Source organism: Chionomys nivalis, chromosome X (genome assembly GCF_950005125.1).
Source record: "Chionomys nivalis chromosome X, mChiNiv1.1, whole genome shotgun sequence".
NCBI classification, from domain to species: domain Eukaryota; kingdom Metazoa; phylum Chordata; class Mammalia; order Rodentia; family Cricetidae; genus Chionomys; species Chionomys nivalis.
The window spans coordinates 74,539,195-74,557,463 of NC_080112.1; the positions used below are offsets into that span (position 1 = coordinate 74,539,195).

The following is an 18,269-nucleotide window of genomic DNA, read 5'->3' on the forward strand; positions in this document are numbered from 1 at the left end:
TACCAAAATATGTCCAAATGTGCTGACCATATAAACTTGGAATGTTAGAGATTTATTATGAACATTCCAGGCTTACATTTTTCTAAGAGCCTGTTCTGCTTCTTATCAGTATTTCAGAAAAACCCACACATGCATGCCTACATCTTCTCCAAACTAAAACAAAACAAATAATCAGGCATTAAGGAAGCAAGCCAATGCATTTAGTTTTGATTGTTGTCCCCATGGATATTGATCAAATCAACACAGCTGTGACAGTGTCCTAATGGAAAGAACAAGGGACTTGGGGAAAACATCTTTGAATGTTGTAGGCTATATTTGGCTGAGTGGTTTTTGGAAAACTTACTTAACAGATTTGAGCCTTCTTTGTTTAAACCATAAAATAATAAAATATAACAGATTTCATAGGGCTATTGGAAGGATTTGAAATGAGATAAGCTGTAGAAACGGCATATCATTTGACAGGAGTTGTTCTGCAGCATGATGTGCTTCGAAGACACCATATTTAGTGCAGTAACAGATAGTAGAATTGTAGCCATTAAGGGATGGGGCAAGGGGGAAAGTGGAATAGTTCAACAATAGGCTTTTTATTTTTGGTTTTGAACATAGGGCCTAATACATAATGAGCAAGCGTTACTCACTGAGCTATGGTCTCAATCTAAGAATTGTTCAATGGGAAGAGAGTTTCAGTTTTAAAGAGGTATAGTGTCCATATAGTTAGTACTATTTGATGATGCACTTAAAGTAGTTAATGATAAATTTGATGTTATATGTTTTTAATAATTTTTGAAATTATAATTATTTCATCATTTCTTCATTCCCTTTCCTCCCTCTAACCCCTCCCTCACATTTCTCCCTCTGTCACATTTCCCCTTGCTCTTACTCAAATTCATGGTCTCTTTTCCTTAATTGTTGTTGCATATATGTATATTTATGTATACATAAATAAAACCCACAAAGTCTGTATAATGTTACCCATACGCGTATGATCTCAGCTCTGACCACTTGATATTGGATAGCCAGTTGGAGGTTCTTCCCGGGGGAAGACAATTTCTCCTGGTTGCACATTCCCTAGTTTCCAGTAGTTGTTTATGTAGGGTTGAGGTGAGAGCTTTCCTCTTTCCACATTAGCTTGTCCATTGGTGTTGTCATTGTCCAGGCATTGTTTAGGCAGCCATGTTGATGACACTTCATGGATGTAGCCTCTTTGGCATTTCTAGCAGACAAAAATCTCACACTAGACTTCCTATTCTTCTGGCTCCTACAATCTCTCTTACTCCTCTTCCTCAATGATCTCTGAGCCTTAAGGTGTAATAATTGTGCTATAGACATATCATTTCAGACTGGAAACTACATGATATCGTATTCTCTGTACTTTTATCAGTTGTGGTTTCCAGTAATGGTACTGGTCAATTGCAAAGATGAGGGGTGAGAACTACCCTCACCTGTGGGCATATGGATAAATATTTAGAATGTAGCTAGGGATTATGCCAGTTTAGTAAAGTGGTGATTGTTGGTTCTCCTTAAAGATCCATAACTTCACTATCCCTAGGTAGTTGGCTAGGTGCCCAAAATCAAGCATGATTTCTCCCTGTTGAATAGGCCTTAAGACCAATTAGAAGCCGGGCGGTGGTGGCGCACGCCTTTAATCCCAGCACTTGGGAGGCAGAGGCAGGTGAATCTCTGTGAGTTCGAGACCAGCCTGGTCTACAAGAGCTAGTTCCAGGACAGGCTCCAAAGCCACAGAGAAACCCTGTCTCAAAAAAACCAAAAAAAAAAAAAAAAAGACCAATTAGAGTGTGGTTGGTTAATGCCAAGGTATGCATGCCACTATTGCACCCTTAGGGTTTTCATGTCATGCCGGTCATTGTTGTGGTTCATAGCTGGATAGAGATATTGGTTGTCTCTTGCACAAACCTGACCAACAACTCAAAAGCAAGATTTTCTTGCCTGGTGTTGGGGTTTTCATTAGTCTACGACTCTTGGGGGGAGTGTTGTCAGCACAGATGGGAATATTTAACTTAAGCTGTGAATGTATGCATAGACTTATATGTATTATATATAATTTTAAGTAGATAATAATACCATCCCTTATAACTTTTTAAGATACCCTTACTGTACTTTATTTACATCCCTACTTTTTCTAAATTTATCTTCCTCCCCCTTCTTAACTAAAGATACCCCCTCTGTTCTTCTCTATTCCTCCTTCAAATCTCTTGTCCCAACTCATGGTCTCCTTTTACTTTCCCAATTTCAGCAATTACTCCAAGTTCCATACTCACATCTGATGACTTTGGAATGGCAGATGAGAGAGAACATATAGTGTTTTTCTTTCTGGATCTGGATTACCTCACTCAATATTGTCATTGCTAGTTCTATTTATTTACCTGAAAATTACTTTTTTATTAATTAAATTTTTTTTTATTTTACATACCTACCCCAGTTCCCACTCCCTCCTCTTCTCCCACCACCCCACCTTCCCCATCCTCCCCCTATCTACTCCTCATAGGGAGAAAGGCCCCCCTTGGGGAGTCAACAAAGTCTTTACCTACAAATTTCATGATTTCATTTTTCATTATAGCTGAATAGTATTCCATAGTGTGTGTGTGTGTGTTTGTGTACTGCATTTTAAATTATCCATTAATTGTTTGAAGGTCATTTAGGTTGTTTCCATTTTCTAGCTACTGTGAATAGAGCAGTGGTGAAAATGACTTAATGAATATCTGTGGAGTAGTATGTCAAATTCTTTGGGCATAATGCCAAGGAGTGGTATAACTGGGTCAAATAATAGATTATTTTTTATCTTTTTGAGAGTTCATCACACTAATTTAAATGGTGACCAGACCAGTTTACAATACAAGAGGGTTTCCTTCTTTTCACATATTCTTCAGCATTTCTGGTTGGTTGGTGAGTTACTTTGTTGATCTTTGTTATTCTGACTGTTGTAAAATGAAATCTCAAATCTCATTTTGATTTGCATTTCCCCAATCATTAAGAAAGCTGACTATTTTTGAGATAGTCCTTAACCATTTTTATGTCTTCTTTTGAGAACTTTCTGTTTAGATTCCTAGCCCATTTTTGCATGAGTCATTTTTTTTTTCAGTTTGTTTTCTGAGTTCTTGGTATATTCTGGATGTTAATCCTCTGCCAGATATAGCTGGCAAAGATTCTCACCCATTCTGTGGGCTTCCTCTTCATTCAGTTACTTCCTTGGAAATGCACAAGCTTTTAAATTTTAATGAGTCCCACTTGTCAATTGCGGGCCTCATTTTCTGGACAAATGAGACCCTGTTTAGAAAGTCCTTTCTTACACCTATATTATGTAGGGTAGTGCCCATGTTTTCTTTCAACAGTTTCAGTATTTTAGGTTTCACATTTAGCTCTTGAATCCATTTGGAGTTAGTTTTTGTGCAAAATGATAAATACCTGATTTCATTCCTCAATATGTGAATATCTTTTTCCTAGCATCATTTGTTGAAGATGCTGTTTTTTCTCCAGAGTATATGTTTTAGCATTTTAGCATTTAGCATTTTGATTGAATATTAGACGGCCATAGTTACACGTATTCATGTTTGGTCTTCAATTTTGTTTCATTGATTTGCATGTCTTTTTTCTCCTAGTGCCGTATTGTTTTTATTGCTATGGCTCTGCAATATATTACTACAGCATTTCTCTTTTTGCTTTAGTGCTGTTTTGGGTATCCAGTTTTTTTTTTTTTTTTTTTGTGGTTCTATGTGAATTTTAGGATAGCTTTTCCTATTTTTGTGAAGAATAATATGGAGATTTTGATTGATTTATAGTGTATTTATCTCTTTCTTCAGAGATTCAAAGTTTTCATTATGGGGTTTTCCATCTCTTTGGTTAGGCTTATTTCTGATATTTTATTTTCGTTGAGGTCATTGTGATTGAGAACATGTCCATTATTGTTCTCTGTATGTTTGTGGTTGGTGTATAGAAAAAGTATTGATTTTTGCAAGTTGGTTCTTTGTCCTACCACATTGGTGAAATTGTTGGTCATTTCTAGAAGCTTTCTGGCAGAGTTTTTAAGGTATTGCTTCATATTTTTCTCAATTTAGAATAATATTGCTTGCAGTTTTTCTCATATATAGGTATGCTCAGGGATGCTCCTCTAGTCCTACTCTCAAGAACGTTTATCATGAAGCACATTAGATTTGTCAAAGGTTTTTTCTTTATCTATTGGTGATTATATGATTTTTATCTTTAAGTCTACTTTTTAAGTCTATTACATTTATTGACATGCATCTGCTAAACAATCCCCTGCATCTCTGGGATTTAGACAACTTGGTCACGGTGGATAATCTTTTTGATATATGTCTGTATTCAGTTTGCAAGAATTTTAATTTGAGCATTTCTGAATCTATGTCTATCAGGAATGTTGGCCTATAGCTTTTTTTGTTTGTGCCTTTTACCTGGTTTTGTTATTAGTGTGATACTGTCTTCATAGAAGGAGTTTGGGAGTCCTCCTGTTTCTCTTTTTTTAATAGTTCAACGATTTGGCTGTAGATCTTCAATGAAGTCTAGTAGAATTCTGCTGGAAATCCATCTGAACTTGGCCTTTTTTGTTGGAGAGTTTTTATTACTGTTTAGATTTCATTTGTTATGGGTCTCTTTTGGTTGTTGATCTCTTCTTGGTTTAATTTTTTGGTTTGGCAGAATTTAGGTATTCATTTCCTTTAGGTTTTCCAAAATAATGCATTACATGTTTTTGAAAGTTTTCCCTTGTAACATTCTTAGTTTCTTTGGTGTCTGTTGTAATGTTTCTCTGTTCACTTTTGATTTATTAGTTTGGGTTTTCTATTTTTTTCTTTTGGTTGGTTGACCCCAGGGTCTGTCGATCTTGTTTGTATTCTGAAAGAACCAGTTCTTAGATTCATTGGTTCTTTTAGTTGTTTTTTTTTTTGTTTCTATTTCATTAATTTTGACTCTTTTATCTTTCCTTTCCATCTAGCATGTTTGGGTTTGCCTTATTATTGTTTTTCCAAATTTGTGAGTTACATTATTATGTCATTTACTTGTGCTCTTTCTGATTTTTTTAGTGTAGGCACTTAGAGATAAAACGTTTCTATGTAGGACTGCTTTCAATAAGTCAAAGTTTTGTTATGTTGTATTTTCATTTTCATTTAGTTCCAGGCAATTTTTATTTCTTTCTTGATTTTTTGACCTATTCATTATTCAATAGTAAATTGTCTAATCTCCATGAGTTGTGAACTTATTAGAGGTTTTTCTGCTGTTGATTTTACTTTTTATTGTGTTATGATCAAACAGGATGCATGGAGTTCTTTTAATCTTTCTGAATTTATTAAGATTTACTTTGCATTGGTGCTTGGGTAGAATATTTTGTAAGTATCTATTAAGTCAATTTGGTGTATGATATTTAATTCTGCATATATGTTTAGCATGGTAATCCCTTCTTTGTTAACTGTTCCCTTGATTAGAATGAAATATTCTTTATCTCATCTGATTAATTTTAGTTTGAAGTCTACAGTGTTGGATATTAGGACAACAATGTCCACTTGCTTCCTGGTTTTATGTGTTTGGAATATTTTGTTACTATGACTCTTTAGTATAACTTGAAATCAAATATGGTAATTCCTCTATAATTATTCTTTTTTAGGTATTTGTTTTTAAATTAATTAATTAATTAATTTTACATCCCAGCTGAACTTTCCCCTCTCTCTTCTCTTTCCAGTCTCTCCCCACTTTGTTTTCACCACCAATCCACTCCTTCTCCATTTCTACTTAGGAAAGGGCAGGCCTTCCATGGATATCATCAAAACATGGCATACCAAGTTGCAGTAAGATTAATCACCTCCTTTGTATTAAGGCTGGGCAAGGCAACCCAGTATAAGGAGTAGGGTCCCAAATGCAGCAAAAGAGTAAAGAGACAGCCCCTATTCCCACTGTTAAGAGTTCCACAAAAAGACCAAGCTACATAACTGTAACATATATGCAGGATGCTTTAGATCAGTCCAATGTAGGTTTCCTGGTTGTCAGTTCAGTCTCTATGAGCCCCAATGAGGCCAGGTTAGTTGATTCTGTGGGGTTTTGAGGTATCCTTGACCCCTCTGGCTCCTACAATTCTTTCTCCCCCTCTTCTGCAGGATTCCCCAAGTTGCTAATGTTTGACTGCGGGTCTGCATCTGTTTCCATCAGTTGCTGGATGAAGCCTCTCTGATGGTAATTGGGCTAGGCACCAGTGTATGAGTATAGAGGAATGTTGTTAGACATCATTACATTGATATTTTTTTCTATAGTTGTCTTTGATTTTATCTTAAGTCTCTGGCTCATTTAGCCTGTGGGTCCTGGTGGTTGAGGCAGTGTTAGGGATGGGCTTACTCTTCTGGCATGAGTTTAAGGCTAGACCATTCATTGGTTGGCCACTTTCTCAATCTCTAGGCCATCCTTACATGCCATAGGAAGGACAGACTGTAGGTTGAAGGTTATGTGACTTGGATGGTGCCCAAATCCCTCTGCCTAAAATCTTACCTGGTCACAAGAGATGGCCAGTTCAGGCTACATATCTGCTATTGCTAGGAGTCTTAGCTGAGGTGATCTTCATAGATTTCGGAGAGATTCCCTTGTGTGAGGTTTCTGCTTGAACCCAAAATGCCCTCTCCCATTTCTAGTAATCTCTTTCAGTACTCTGTCCCTCCATCCCTTTTAACCTGGTCATTCATGTTCCCTTCCCCACTCACCTGCAGTCCACCCATAAAATCACATCTATTTCCCCTTCCCAGGAAGATCTCAGCATATATCCCCTTGAGCCCCCCTTGTTACTTAGTCTCTCTGGCTCTACGGATTGTAGCATAGTTATCTTTTATTTTACAGCCAATATCCACTTATGGGTGAGAAAATGCCATGTTTGTCTTTCTGGGTCTGGGTTATTTCACTCAGGATTCTTTTTTTCTAGTTCCAACTGTTTGCCTGCAAACAGGATTCTTTTGGCTATCCTGGGGTTTTAGTTTTTCCATATGAAGTTGATTATTACTCTTCCAAGGTCTGTGAAGAATTGTGTTGGGATTTTAATTGGGATTGCATTGAATCTATAGATTGTTTTTGGTAGGATTGCCATTGCCATTTTTATTATGTTGATCCTACCTATCCAATAACATGGGAGATCTTTCCATTTTCTGGTATCTTCTTCAGTTTCTTTCTTCAAAGACTTAAAGTTCTTGTTGAATAGAACTCTTACTTTTTTGGTCAGTGCTACTCCAGGATATTTTATGTTATTTGTGGCTATTGTGAAAGGTGATGTTTCTCTGATTTTCCTCTCAGCTTCTTTATAATTTGTGTATAGAAGGACTACTGATTTTTTTGAGTTGATTTTGAATCCTGCCATATCACTGAAAGTATTTATAAGCTATAAGAGTTCCCTGGTAGAGTTTTTGGGGTCACTTTTATATACTATCATATCATCTGCAAATAATAAAAGTTTGACTTCTTCCTTTCCAGTTTGAATCCCCTTGATGTCCTTTGGTTGTCTTATTGCTATAGCCAGAACTTCAAGAACTACTTTGAAGAGACATGAAGAGAGTGGACAGCCCTGGCTTGTTCCTGATTTTAGTGGAATCACTTTGAGTTTCTCTCCATTTAGTTTGATGTTGGCTGTTGGCTTGTTGCATATTGCTTTTGTTATATTTAGATATGTTCCTTATATCCCTGATCTCTCCAAGACCTTTATCATGAAGGGGTGTTAGACTCAAGGTAGACAAATCCTTATCCAAACCAATCGAAAGGCAGAGAGAGAACATCCAAATTAACTAAATCAGAAATGAAAAGGGGACTATAACAACAGACACTGAGGAAAATCAGAGAATCTTTAGGTCACACTATAAAAACATGTACTGTGTGAGCATGGGGATTTGGGGGGAGAGTTGAAGGGGAGGGGAGTGGCAGGGAGGGGAGCAGAGAAAATGTAGAGCTCAATAAAAATCAATAAAATAAAAAAAAACATGTACTCCACAAAATTGGAAAATGTAAAAGAAATGGACAATTTTCTGGATAAATACCAGATACCAAAATCAAATCAAGACCAGGTGAACAATTTAAATATATCTATAAACTGCAAGGAAATAGAAGCTGTCATCAAAAGCCTCCCAACCAAAGAAACACCAGGGCTGGATGGTTTTAGTGCAGAATTTTACCAGAACTTTCAAGATTTGCTAATACCTATACACCTCAAAGTTTTCCACTAAATAGAAACATAAGGTACACTGCCAAACTCTTTATGAGGCTACAGTTACCTTGATACCAAAATCACACAAAGACTCAACCAAGAAAGAGAATTACAGACCAATCTCAATCATGAACATAGATGCAAAAATATTCAGTAGATTCTCTTTTAAGATCCATGACTTCACTAGTCCTGGGAAGCTGGCTAGGTTTCTAGTCCCAGGCAGGATTACCCTTCTGTTGAGTGGGTCTTGAGTTCAACAAGACAGCTGCTGGTTGACACTGGCATGTGAGTGCTACTTATTGCACCTTTATGCACATTTTCCCATGGCCTCTTAAAACTTAATTTCCAGGGTCTCTGAACCTACTACATGCTGACTGGCCTGAGCTGCTTTCCATGGCCCCCTAAATCATGTGCTTTTCATGCCTTCAAACCTACAATATGAATAATGTCACATATCTCTGCTGCCATCTTGGGACAAAGCCTATCCCCCATCCCCAGACCACAGCTCTATCACCTTCTGTGTGATGACTCTGGAGAGAAACATTTTTTGGGGGAGTTACCTTCAAGGAGCAGAAAACCCCTTTAGGCTAGACTTTATTCCTTTAAATGAATTTGAGTCCTCATGAGATAAAGCCTACAAGGCATCAGATTTTGCCCTTTGGATCCCTTTCAATATATTACAGTTTTCTTTTCAATGATGCTGATGTCTAATAATTACAGTTATTCTCAGAAGTAGACTGAATGTGTTCCTGTCTTGAAATTTCTTCTGCCAAACAAATTAGTTCATTATCTTTAAATTCGGCTTCACATAGGTTCTCAAAACCCAGACAGAATGAAAACACCTTCTTGGCCAAAATATTACACAGATGGCCCCTGGGATTATCAAGAACTTGAAGTAGCTGGTGGCTTTTAAACTTCTAATCCCAGTTCCAACGACTTCATGAGCCAGAGTTCTATTGTCTGTGTTTTTCTAGCATTCTTGTTTTCCAAGTTTTCCTCAGAATGTCCCATTAAGCTCTGCTTCCAGCATGCTATGACTTTTCTAGTCCTAAGTACCCAACTATTTAATGTACCAGCTTCAAAACAGTTCCAAGGCAGAAGAACCACATAGTCAGGTTTGATAGCAGCAGCTGTGAGATATAGGGATAGGTATTAGTGGATCGATTCAGTTGGCCCAAACAGGTGTCTAGGCCTCCCCTCAGTTTCAGTTATATTTGCACATATAGTTTTTAAGAAAAGTTGTTGGTTTAGGAAATGACAAAGAAACAGGCATCAGAACTCTATTCTGTAATCCCTGGCCTCCAACAAGAACATTCTTGGACCTGCTGCTTTTGGGGTCGCTCCTCTGCTTGACCAGCTTCTGTCTCTTGGTCTCATCATAAATTATCTTGTACAATTTCTATCATTGATTTTTATTTTTAGTCCTTGTTCATTAATATCTTTATATTCTATAACTTTTTCAGTGATTTTTAAAATTTAATGTACATAAATATCACCTGGAAAACTGAGCATAGTGGCACACATCTTCAAACTCAGCACTTGGGACGCAGAGGCAGCTAGATCTCTGTAACTTCAAGGCCAGCCTGGTCTACGTAGAGACAACTAGGGCTACATAGTGAAACCCTGTCTCAGACAACACCAACCACCATCAAACCAAATAACCAGGGAAATTTTCTCAATTGCAGATATGTATTCAGCAATTTGGTTTGAGAATATCCACTTCTAACTCATATAACAATCCATTGGGATGCCAGACTACACTTTAACTACTAATGCTTTGGTTGATGACTAATTTTTTCATATATCCTGAGCTTAAAGTAATAATTAGTATTTAATATCATATCTTACATTGCCCAAGAATAGCTTCCACATTTCTTTATCTCTCCCATCTTTTCATATCAAGTTCCTCATAGTCTTAGCCTATCTGCAGCTGACAATGTTATAATCTGATTATCAAATATCTTAAATGACTTTTAGTTTTTTGTTAGTTTGATTTTTGATTTTACTTTTTAAAAAGTTTTATTAGTTTGCTGAGAGTTTTGTACAACGTGTTTTGATCATAATCACTATCATTTCCCCAACTCTTTCCAGATTTATGTCTTTCCTACCCACACAATTTTGTGTCCCTTTTTAAAGCAGCCATTAAGATCAAGTTGTGCTGCCCAAATATTCTGGGTGACATGGTCTTCCACCAGAATGAGGATGCCTTACCAAGAGCTAAACTTCTAGACAAATATTTCTCTCCCTCTACCATCAGCTAACAAATACCAAATCTCTTCATCTAGGAGTAGGATTTCATGCCCAACTCCCATCTAAATGTGGTACAATCAATGAAATATCATAAGCTGTTAAAAAAAATGAAACTATGAAATTTGCAGGTAAATGTATAGATCTGGAAACAATCATCCTGAGTGAGGTAACCCAGAAATAGAAAGATAAACATCTCAGGTTTACTTTCATTTTGAACTTTATCTTTGAATATATATGTTCTATTTATAATACCCACAGAGGTCAGGAATTTAGTAAGGGAGAGAGAATTTCAAGATAAGAGATATAGAACACAGTAATATAAAAGGTTAAAGGAGAATAATGGATCAAGAATGGTTAAATTGGGGTCATAAATGATAGGGTAGAGGAGTGGGTAAAGGGAGGGATAACTAACACTACAGGCCCTTTGAAAAGGCCATACAAAAACCTACTACTGCAAAACTTCATGAAATATATACATATGAAAAAGTAGTTTAATTGAATTATTCTATAGCAGGGATAATATCCCAACTATACACCCCATGCTAGCTAATGTAAACCTCAGTCCCGGGAATAGGTTACCTCTTTTGGAGATGTTGTACAGTGAGGTCATATACACCCCCAAATATTATAGGCTATTGCCAATACTCATTACCTGCTAGAACTCGATGGTAAGACCCTGTTGCTGAAGATAATATATATTTGTATCACAGAACAAGGAAATATCAAGCTGTATTCCCCTGAAAGCTACAACAATGACCAGCCTAACAAGACAGATTTACTGGTGCAAAAGTGGCATGAATGTTATTGGAGTAATCTACCAATTTCTGTGTGGCTCAAAAGACCCACACTGGAGCACCGGACTGAGCTCCCAAGGTTATAATGAGGAGCAGAAGGAGAGAGAACATGAACAAGGAAGTCAGGACCATGAGGGGTGCACCCAACCACTGAGACAGTGGGGCCGATCTATTGGGAGCTCACCAAGGTCAGCTGGACTGCTACTGAAAAAACATGGGATAAAACCGGACTCTCGGAATGTGGCGGACAATGAGAGCTGACGAGAGGCCAAGGAGAATGGCACAGGAACTTTCAACTGGCGATAGATCGAGAGAGAGACAGAGACCCAAATTGGAGCAACGGTCTGAGCTCTTAAGGTCCAAATGAGGAGCAGAAGGAGGGAGAACATGAGCAAGGAAATCAGGACCACGAGGCGTGCACCCACCCACTGTGACAGTGGAACTGATCTATTGGGAGCTCTTCAAGGCCAGCTGGACTGGGACTGAATAAGCATGGGTTGAAACTGGACTCTCTGAACATGGCGGACAATGAAGGCTGATGAGAAGCCAAGGACAATGGCACTAGGTTTCGATCCTAATACATGAACTGGCTTTGTGGGAGCTTAGCCTGTTTGGATGCTCACCTTCCTGGGCCTGGATGGAAGTGGGAGGACCTTGGTCTTCCTGTAGGGCAGGGAATTTGGACTGCTCTTCAGTATCGAGAGGGAGGGGGAATGGACTGGGGGGAGGAGAAGAGGAGTGGGGATGGGGGAGGGGAGTGGGGGGAGGGGGCAATGTGTGGGAGGAGGGGAGGGAAATGGGAAACAGGGAGCAGTTGGAAATTTTAATTAAAAAAGAATAAAAAAAATTAGCTACAAAAAAAAAAAAAAGCCAACTCCATGAGATGGAACCTACACCTGGAACTATTGAAAGGACCAAGAACCTGTTACTAAATAGGTCATAAGCCCTAGGAGAGAACCCAATAATATTATTCTACTAATTGTACATAGTATTAAAACTACTCCTAATGATTTAATGCTATACACATAGCTTAGAGTGTCTCTCAACCCACACCAGAGAATCTCTTTGCAACAGATGGAAATTAATACAGAGACACAGTTTGAAATATTAATTTAAGATGTGTTATGTTCATTTATGCTATGGTATATTTGTTTAATGATGTAAAGACATGTTATATTTGTTTGATTAAATAAAATTAACCTCAGGAGGCTGAGTCAGCAACTAGCTAACAAGAAGTGGTAGGGAGGAATCATGTATATCTAGGGTTCTTGAGTTGGATCTGAGCAGAAGGACACCCTGTTTTTTGGAGGGGGACACAACCTAGGAAAGGAGGGTAGTTACTTGCTACTCAATGTTTCTGGGCAAGAACAATTTCACCTCAACCATTGAATCCTGAGTTCTATAGAGGGATAGAGTTCTAGCTAAAGTTCCCCTTAGTGGCTGTGATAGAGCTGGAGCCTAATGGAACAGAATTCCTGCCCAGCTATGTCCAGAATGTCCAAACTGCTACTGGTAGCTGCAAAGTTGAATGAAAAATGAGACCCAAATTGGTAAGCATATAGAGAATTAATATGTAGCTAGTTCTACTTCATAACTACCATTATTTCTTTTAAGATTTACCTCTATGTCATCCAGCATCTGGTGGAAGTAATATGCAAAGTTCACAGTCAAACAGTAGGTAGAGTCAGGGGAATCCCACAAAAAGGAATAGGGGGACTGCAGGAGCCAGTGGAGTCAAGGACATCACGAGAACACAGCCCATAGAATCAACTAGCAGGGATCACAGAGACTGAAGCAACAATCATGTACCTTGTATGGGTCTGAGCTAGGCCCTCTGCATATCTGTTATGGTTGTATAGCTGTGTGCTCTTGTGGAACTCCTAAGAGTGGGAGTGGGAGTGTCTCTGGCTATTTTGCCTGCTCTTCGGAACCTTTTCCTCCTATTGGGTTGTCCTGTCCAATCTTGATAGAGGGTTTGTGCCTAATCTTATTGTAACATGTTATGCCATGTTTGGTTGATAACTCTTGGAGGCCTGCTCTTTCATTGAAGAAAGATGAGAATCTGGGGAAGAGGGGAGGTGAGGGGAGGACTGGGAAGAATGGAGAAATGAGAAACTATTGTCAAGATGTTATTTATGAGAGAAGGATAAAAAAACAAAAAGACATTTGCCTCTAATTTACCCCTTATGCTAGCATAGCACATTTCAGTACTGGAGATTTCTTATCTGTGAATAAGCAACCAAAAATTTCAGGAGAGGCTCAAATTTCTTTCTTTTATATCTTTTCATTTCTTTTACAACCTTATGGCAGTTTCCCCTCCTCTTCTCCTTCCCTTCCCCCTGCCTGCCCCCACCATCCACTCCTCCCCTCTCTCTCTCTCTCTTTTTTAATAAGAAAGGGGCAGGCCTTGCATGGGTGTCAACAAAGTATGGCATATCAAATTGAGGTAGGACTAAGTTCCTCCCTTTGTGTTAAGCCTGGGCAAGGCAACCCAGTATGAGGAATATGTTCCCAATAGTCATCCCAAGCACTAGAGATAGGCCCTGATCCCACTGTTAAGAGTCCTACATATAGGCCAAGCTACACAACTGTCACACATTTGTAGAAGTCCTATGCCTGTCACATGCAGACTCCCTGTCAGTCCAGAGTATCTTAGATCCTATGAGCCCAGAATTCTTAGAGGTCATTCCAGTGACTGTCTGTGGATCTCTGCCTCTGTTTCCATCAGTTACTAGATGAAGGCTTTGTGATGACAATTAGGGTCACCAATCTGATTATAGAAGATGGCCAGGTCAGGTACCTTCTCCACTATTACTAGGAGTCTTAACTTGGATCATCCTTGTGGATCCCTAAGAGTTTCCCGGGCACCAGGCTTCTCCCTGATCCTGAAATGACCCCCTATCATGATATTTCATTAGTCTCCCCCTCTGTCCCTCCTCTAACCCACCCAAACTGATCCCCCCTGTTCTCATCCCCTGCCCACACTTTACCCAGGATATCTCTTCTATTTTCCCTTCAGAGGGAAATCATGCATCCCTATTTGGGTCCTCCTTGTTACCCAGCCTCCCTGGTTATCCTTTACTTTATATCTAATATTCATTTGTGAGTGAGTACATACTATGTGTCTTTCTGAATCTGGGTTACCTCACTTGGAATTATTTCTTTCTAGTTCCATACATTTGCTTGTAAATTTTATAATATCAGTGTTTATTTTACAGCTGAGTAGTACTCCTTTGTGTATATGTACCACGTTCTCTTTATCAGTTCTTCAGTTGAGGGACATCTAGGGTTGTTTCCAGGTTCTGGCTTTTATGAATAATGCTGCTATGAACATAGTTGAACAAGTGTCCTTGTGGTATGGTTAGGCATCCTATGGAAATGTGCCCAAGATTGGTATAGCTGGGTCTTGAAGATTGATTCTCCATTTTCTGAGAAACTGCCAAATCGATTTCCCAAGTGGCTGTACAAGTTTGTATGTACTTTTACCAGCAACAGAGGAGTGTTCCCCTTACTCCACATCCTCTCCAGTATAGCCATTCTGACATGTATAAGATGGTATCTCAGAACTGTTTTGATTTGCATTTCCCTGATGGTTAAGGATGCTGAACAAGGCATTCAAGGCTAATTGCCACTTTTTCTTCTATCAGGTTCAGTGTAACTGGATTTATATTGAGGTCTTTGTTCTGTTTAGACTTGAATTTTGTGCATGGTGATAGATATGGTTCTATTTGCAGTCTTCTATATGTCGACATACAGTTATGTCAGTACCATTTGTTAAAGATGCTTTCTCTTATTCATAGTATAATTTGGTCTTCTTTGTCAAAAATCAGGTATCCATAGATATGTGGATTTACATCAGGGTCTTTGATTAGATTCCATTGATCCACCTGTCTGCTTTGTTTTTGAGGGCTGCAATGAACTTTATTGATGGTATTCAAGAGAGTAGGGCTCCCTAAGCCCCCTCCTGCTATTCTGGGGGTCTGGGATGGAAACTGTGAGGGAGATGCTCAGTGTCAAGGGTTAGTTGGACAGGGACTGCTCAGCAGCCGCGGGCCTCTCTCTTGCTGTGTCCTTGCTGGGATGGGTGGTCCAGGGTGGGCTTCTTACTCCTTGGAGGCCACGTAGGCCATGAGGTCCACCACTCTGTTGCTGTAGCTGAATTCATTGTCATACCAGGAAATGAGCTTTACAAAGTTGTCATTGAGAGCAATGCCAGCCCCAGCATCAAAGGTGGAAGAGTGGGAGTCACTGTTAAAGTCACAGGAGACAACCTGGTCCTCAGTGTAGCCCAGGATGCCCTTTAGTGGGCCCTTGGATGCCTACTTCACCACCTTCTTGATGTTGTCATACTAGGCAGCTTTCTCCAGGCGGCGTGTCAGATAGATGATGGACACATTGGGGTAGGAACACGGAAGGCCATGCCCGTGAGCTTCCCGTTCAGCTCTGGAATGACTTTGCCCACAGCCTTGGCAGTGCCAGCGGATGCAGGGACGATGTTCTGGGCAGTGCCATGGCCATCTTGCCACAGCTTCCCAGAGGGGCCATCCACAGTCTTCTGGGTGGCCGTGATGGCATGGTCTGTGGTCATGAGTCCTTCCACGATGCCAAAGATGTCATGGATGACCTTGGCCAAGGGGGCTAAGCAGTTGGTGGTGCAGGAAGCGTTGCTGACAATCTTGAGGGACTTGTCATACTTGTCATGGTTCACACCCATCACAAACTTGGGAGCATCGGCAGACAGGGTGGAGATGATGACCTTTTTGGCCCCACCGTTCAAGTGGGCCCCAGCCTTCTCCATGGTGGTGAAGACACCGGTCGACTCCACAACATACTCGGAGCCGGCATCCCCCCATTTGATGTTGGCGGGATCTCGTTCCTGGAAGATGGTGATGGTCCTCCCGTTGATGACAAGCTTCCCATTCTCAGCCTTAACTGTGCCTTTGAACTTGCCATGGGTGGAGTCATACTGGAACATGTAGACCATGCAGTTGAGGTCGATGAAAGGGTCATTGGTGGCAACAACGTCCCACTTTGCCAGAAGTGAAGGCAGCCCTGGTAACCAGGCGTCCAATATGGCCAAATCCGTTCACTCCGACCTTCACCATCGTGTCTCTGGAACGAGGCTGGCACTGCACGAAAAGAAGCAGCTGTCTCCAGAACAGGGAGGAGCAGAGAGCCCACCTGACTGCTTTTATGCCAATACCATGCTGTTTTTATTGCTATAGTTCTATAGTAGAGCTTGAAATCAGGGATGTTGATATTTGGAAAGTTCCTTAATTTTATTGTACTATATTGAATAGATATGGAAAGAGTGGACAGCCTTGTCTTGTTCCTGATTTTAGTAGAATTACTTTGAGTTTCTCTCCATTTAATTTGATGTAAGCTGCCAGCTTCCTGTACATTGGTTTTATTCTGTTTAGGTATGTTCCTTGTATCCCTGATCTCTGCAAGACCTTTGTTATGAAGGGGTTTTGGATTTTGTCAAAGACTTTTTAAGTATCTAATGAGATAATCATGTCATTTTTTTCTTTCAGTTTGTTTATATGGTGGATTACATTGAGAGATTTTTGTATGTTTAAACCATCCCTACATCTCTGGGATGAAGCCTACCTGATCAACGTTGATGATCTTTTTGATATGTTCTTGAATTCAGCTTGCCAGTATTTTCTTGAGTATTGCATCAATATTCATGAGTGAAATTGGTCTGTGATTTTCGTTCTTTGTTGAGTCTTTGTGTGGTTTGGATATCAGAGTAATGTAGCCTAATAAAAAATTGACAATGTTCCTTCTGTTCGTATTGTGTGGAACAATTTGAGGAGTATTGATATTAGCCCTTTTTTGAAAGTCTGGTGGAATTATGCACTGAAATCATCTGGCCTTGGGCTTCTTTTGATTGGGAAACTTTAAATGATTATTTTAAATGATTATTTCCTTGTGGGTTACAGGTCTTTTAAAATTGTTTACCTGATCTTAATTTAATTTTTGTCTCTGATTTAATTGTTGTCCAATAAATTGTACACTTCTTTTAGATTTTCCAATTTTGTAGATTATAGATTTTTCTTTTCTAAAATTTATTTTAAAACAATATTTTCTCATTTGTATAACAATCCCAGTCCCCTCTCTCTTCCTTCCTCTCACTCCTCTCTTGCACCCAGTCCACCCCATCCATTCCTCAGCGAGGGTAAGGCTTCTCAAGGAGAGACAACAAAGTCTGGCACATCACTTTGAGGCAGGATAAAGGCCCGGTTCCCATATATCTAGACTTTGCCTGATATTCCTACAATAAGAACAGGCTCTAAAAAGCCATTTCAAGCAGTAGGGATAAATCCTGGTCCCACTGCCAGTGGCCTTGTAGAAGGAGAGGCGGGCTGCGTTCCCAGCGCTCGGCCGCCCACACGCCTGGCTAGCTTATGCCCTGAAATAACAACACACAAATTGTATTCTTTTAAACACTGCCTGGCCCATATCTCCAGTCTCTTACTGGCTAACTCTCACATCTTGATTAGCCCATTTCTATTAATGTATGTAGCACCACGAGGTGGTGGCTTACCGGGAAGGATTTTAACCTGTGTCCATCTTGGAGTGGAGAGCTATAGCATCTTATTCACTGCCTTCTTTCTCCCAGCATTCTGTTCTGTCTTTCCCACCTACCTATGTTCTGACCTATCAGGCCAAGCAGTTTTCTTTATTATTTAACCAATGAAAGCAACAGATAGATAGAAGACCCATCTACATCATGGCCCCAAAGACTTCCCCAGCCACACATGTCATCCACATCTAAAGAAACTAGTTTGGGTCTATGCAGATTCCTCCACTGTCTTTTCTGAGTCAGTGATCTCTCACTAGCTCAGGCCAGATGTTTCTGTGGGTATCCACATCATGGTCTTGACCTCCTTATTTATTTTATCACTCTCCCCTCTCTTTGACTGGACTCTGAGAGCTTAGCCCAGTGCTAGCTGTGGCTTTCTGCATCTGCTTCCATCAGTTGCTGGATGGAATTTCTATAATGACAACTAAGCTAGTCATCTGAT

The 18,269-nt window shown here is 39.6% G+C and overlaps 1 pseudogene; it reads right to left on the reverse strand.

The window, feature by feature from the left end:
- Positions 1 to 15,341: 15,341 nt before the first annotated feature.
- On the reverse strand, positions 15,342 to 16,343 carry LOC130867724 (glyceraldehyde-3-phosphate dehydrogenase-like; annotated as a pseudogene).
- Between the last annotated feature and the right edge of the window lie 1,926 nt (positions 16,344 to 18,269).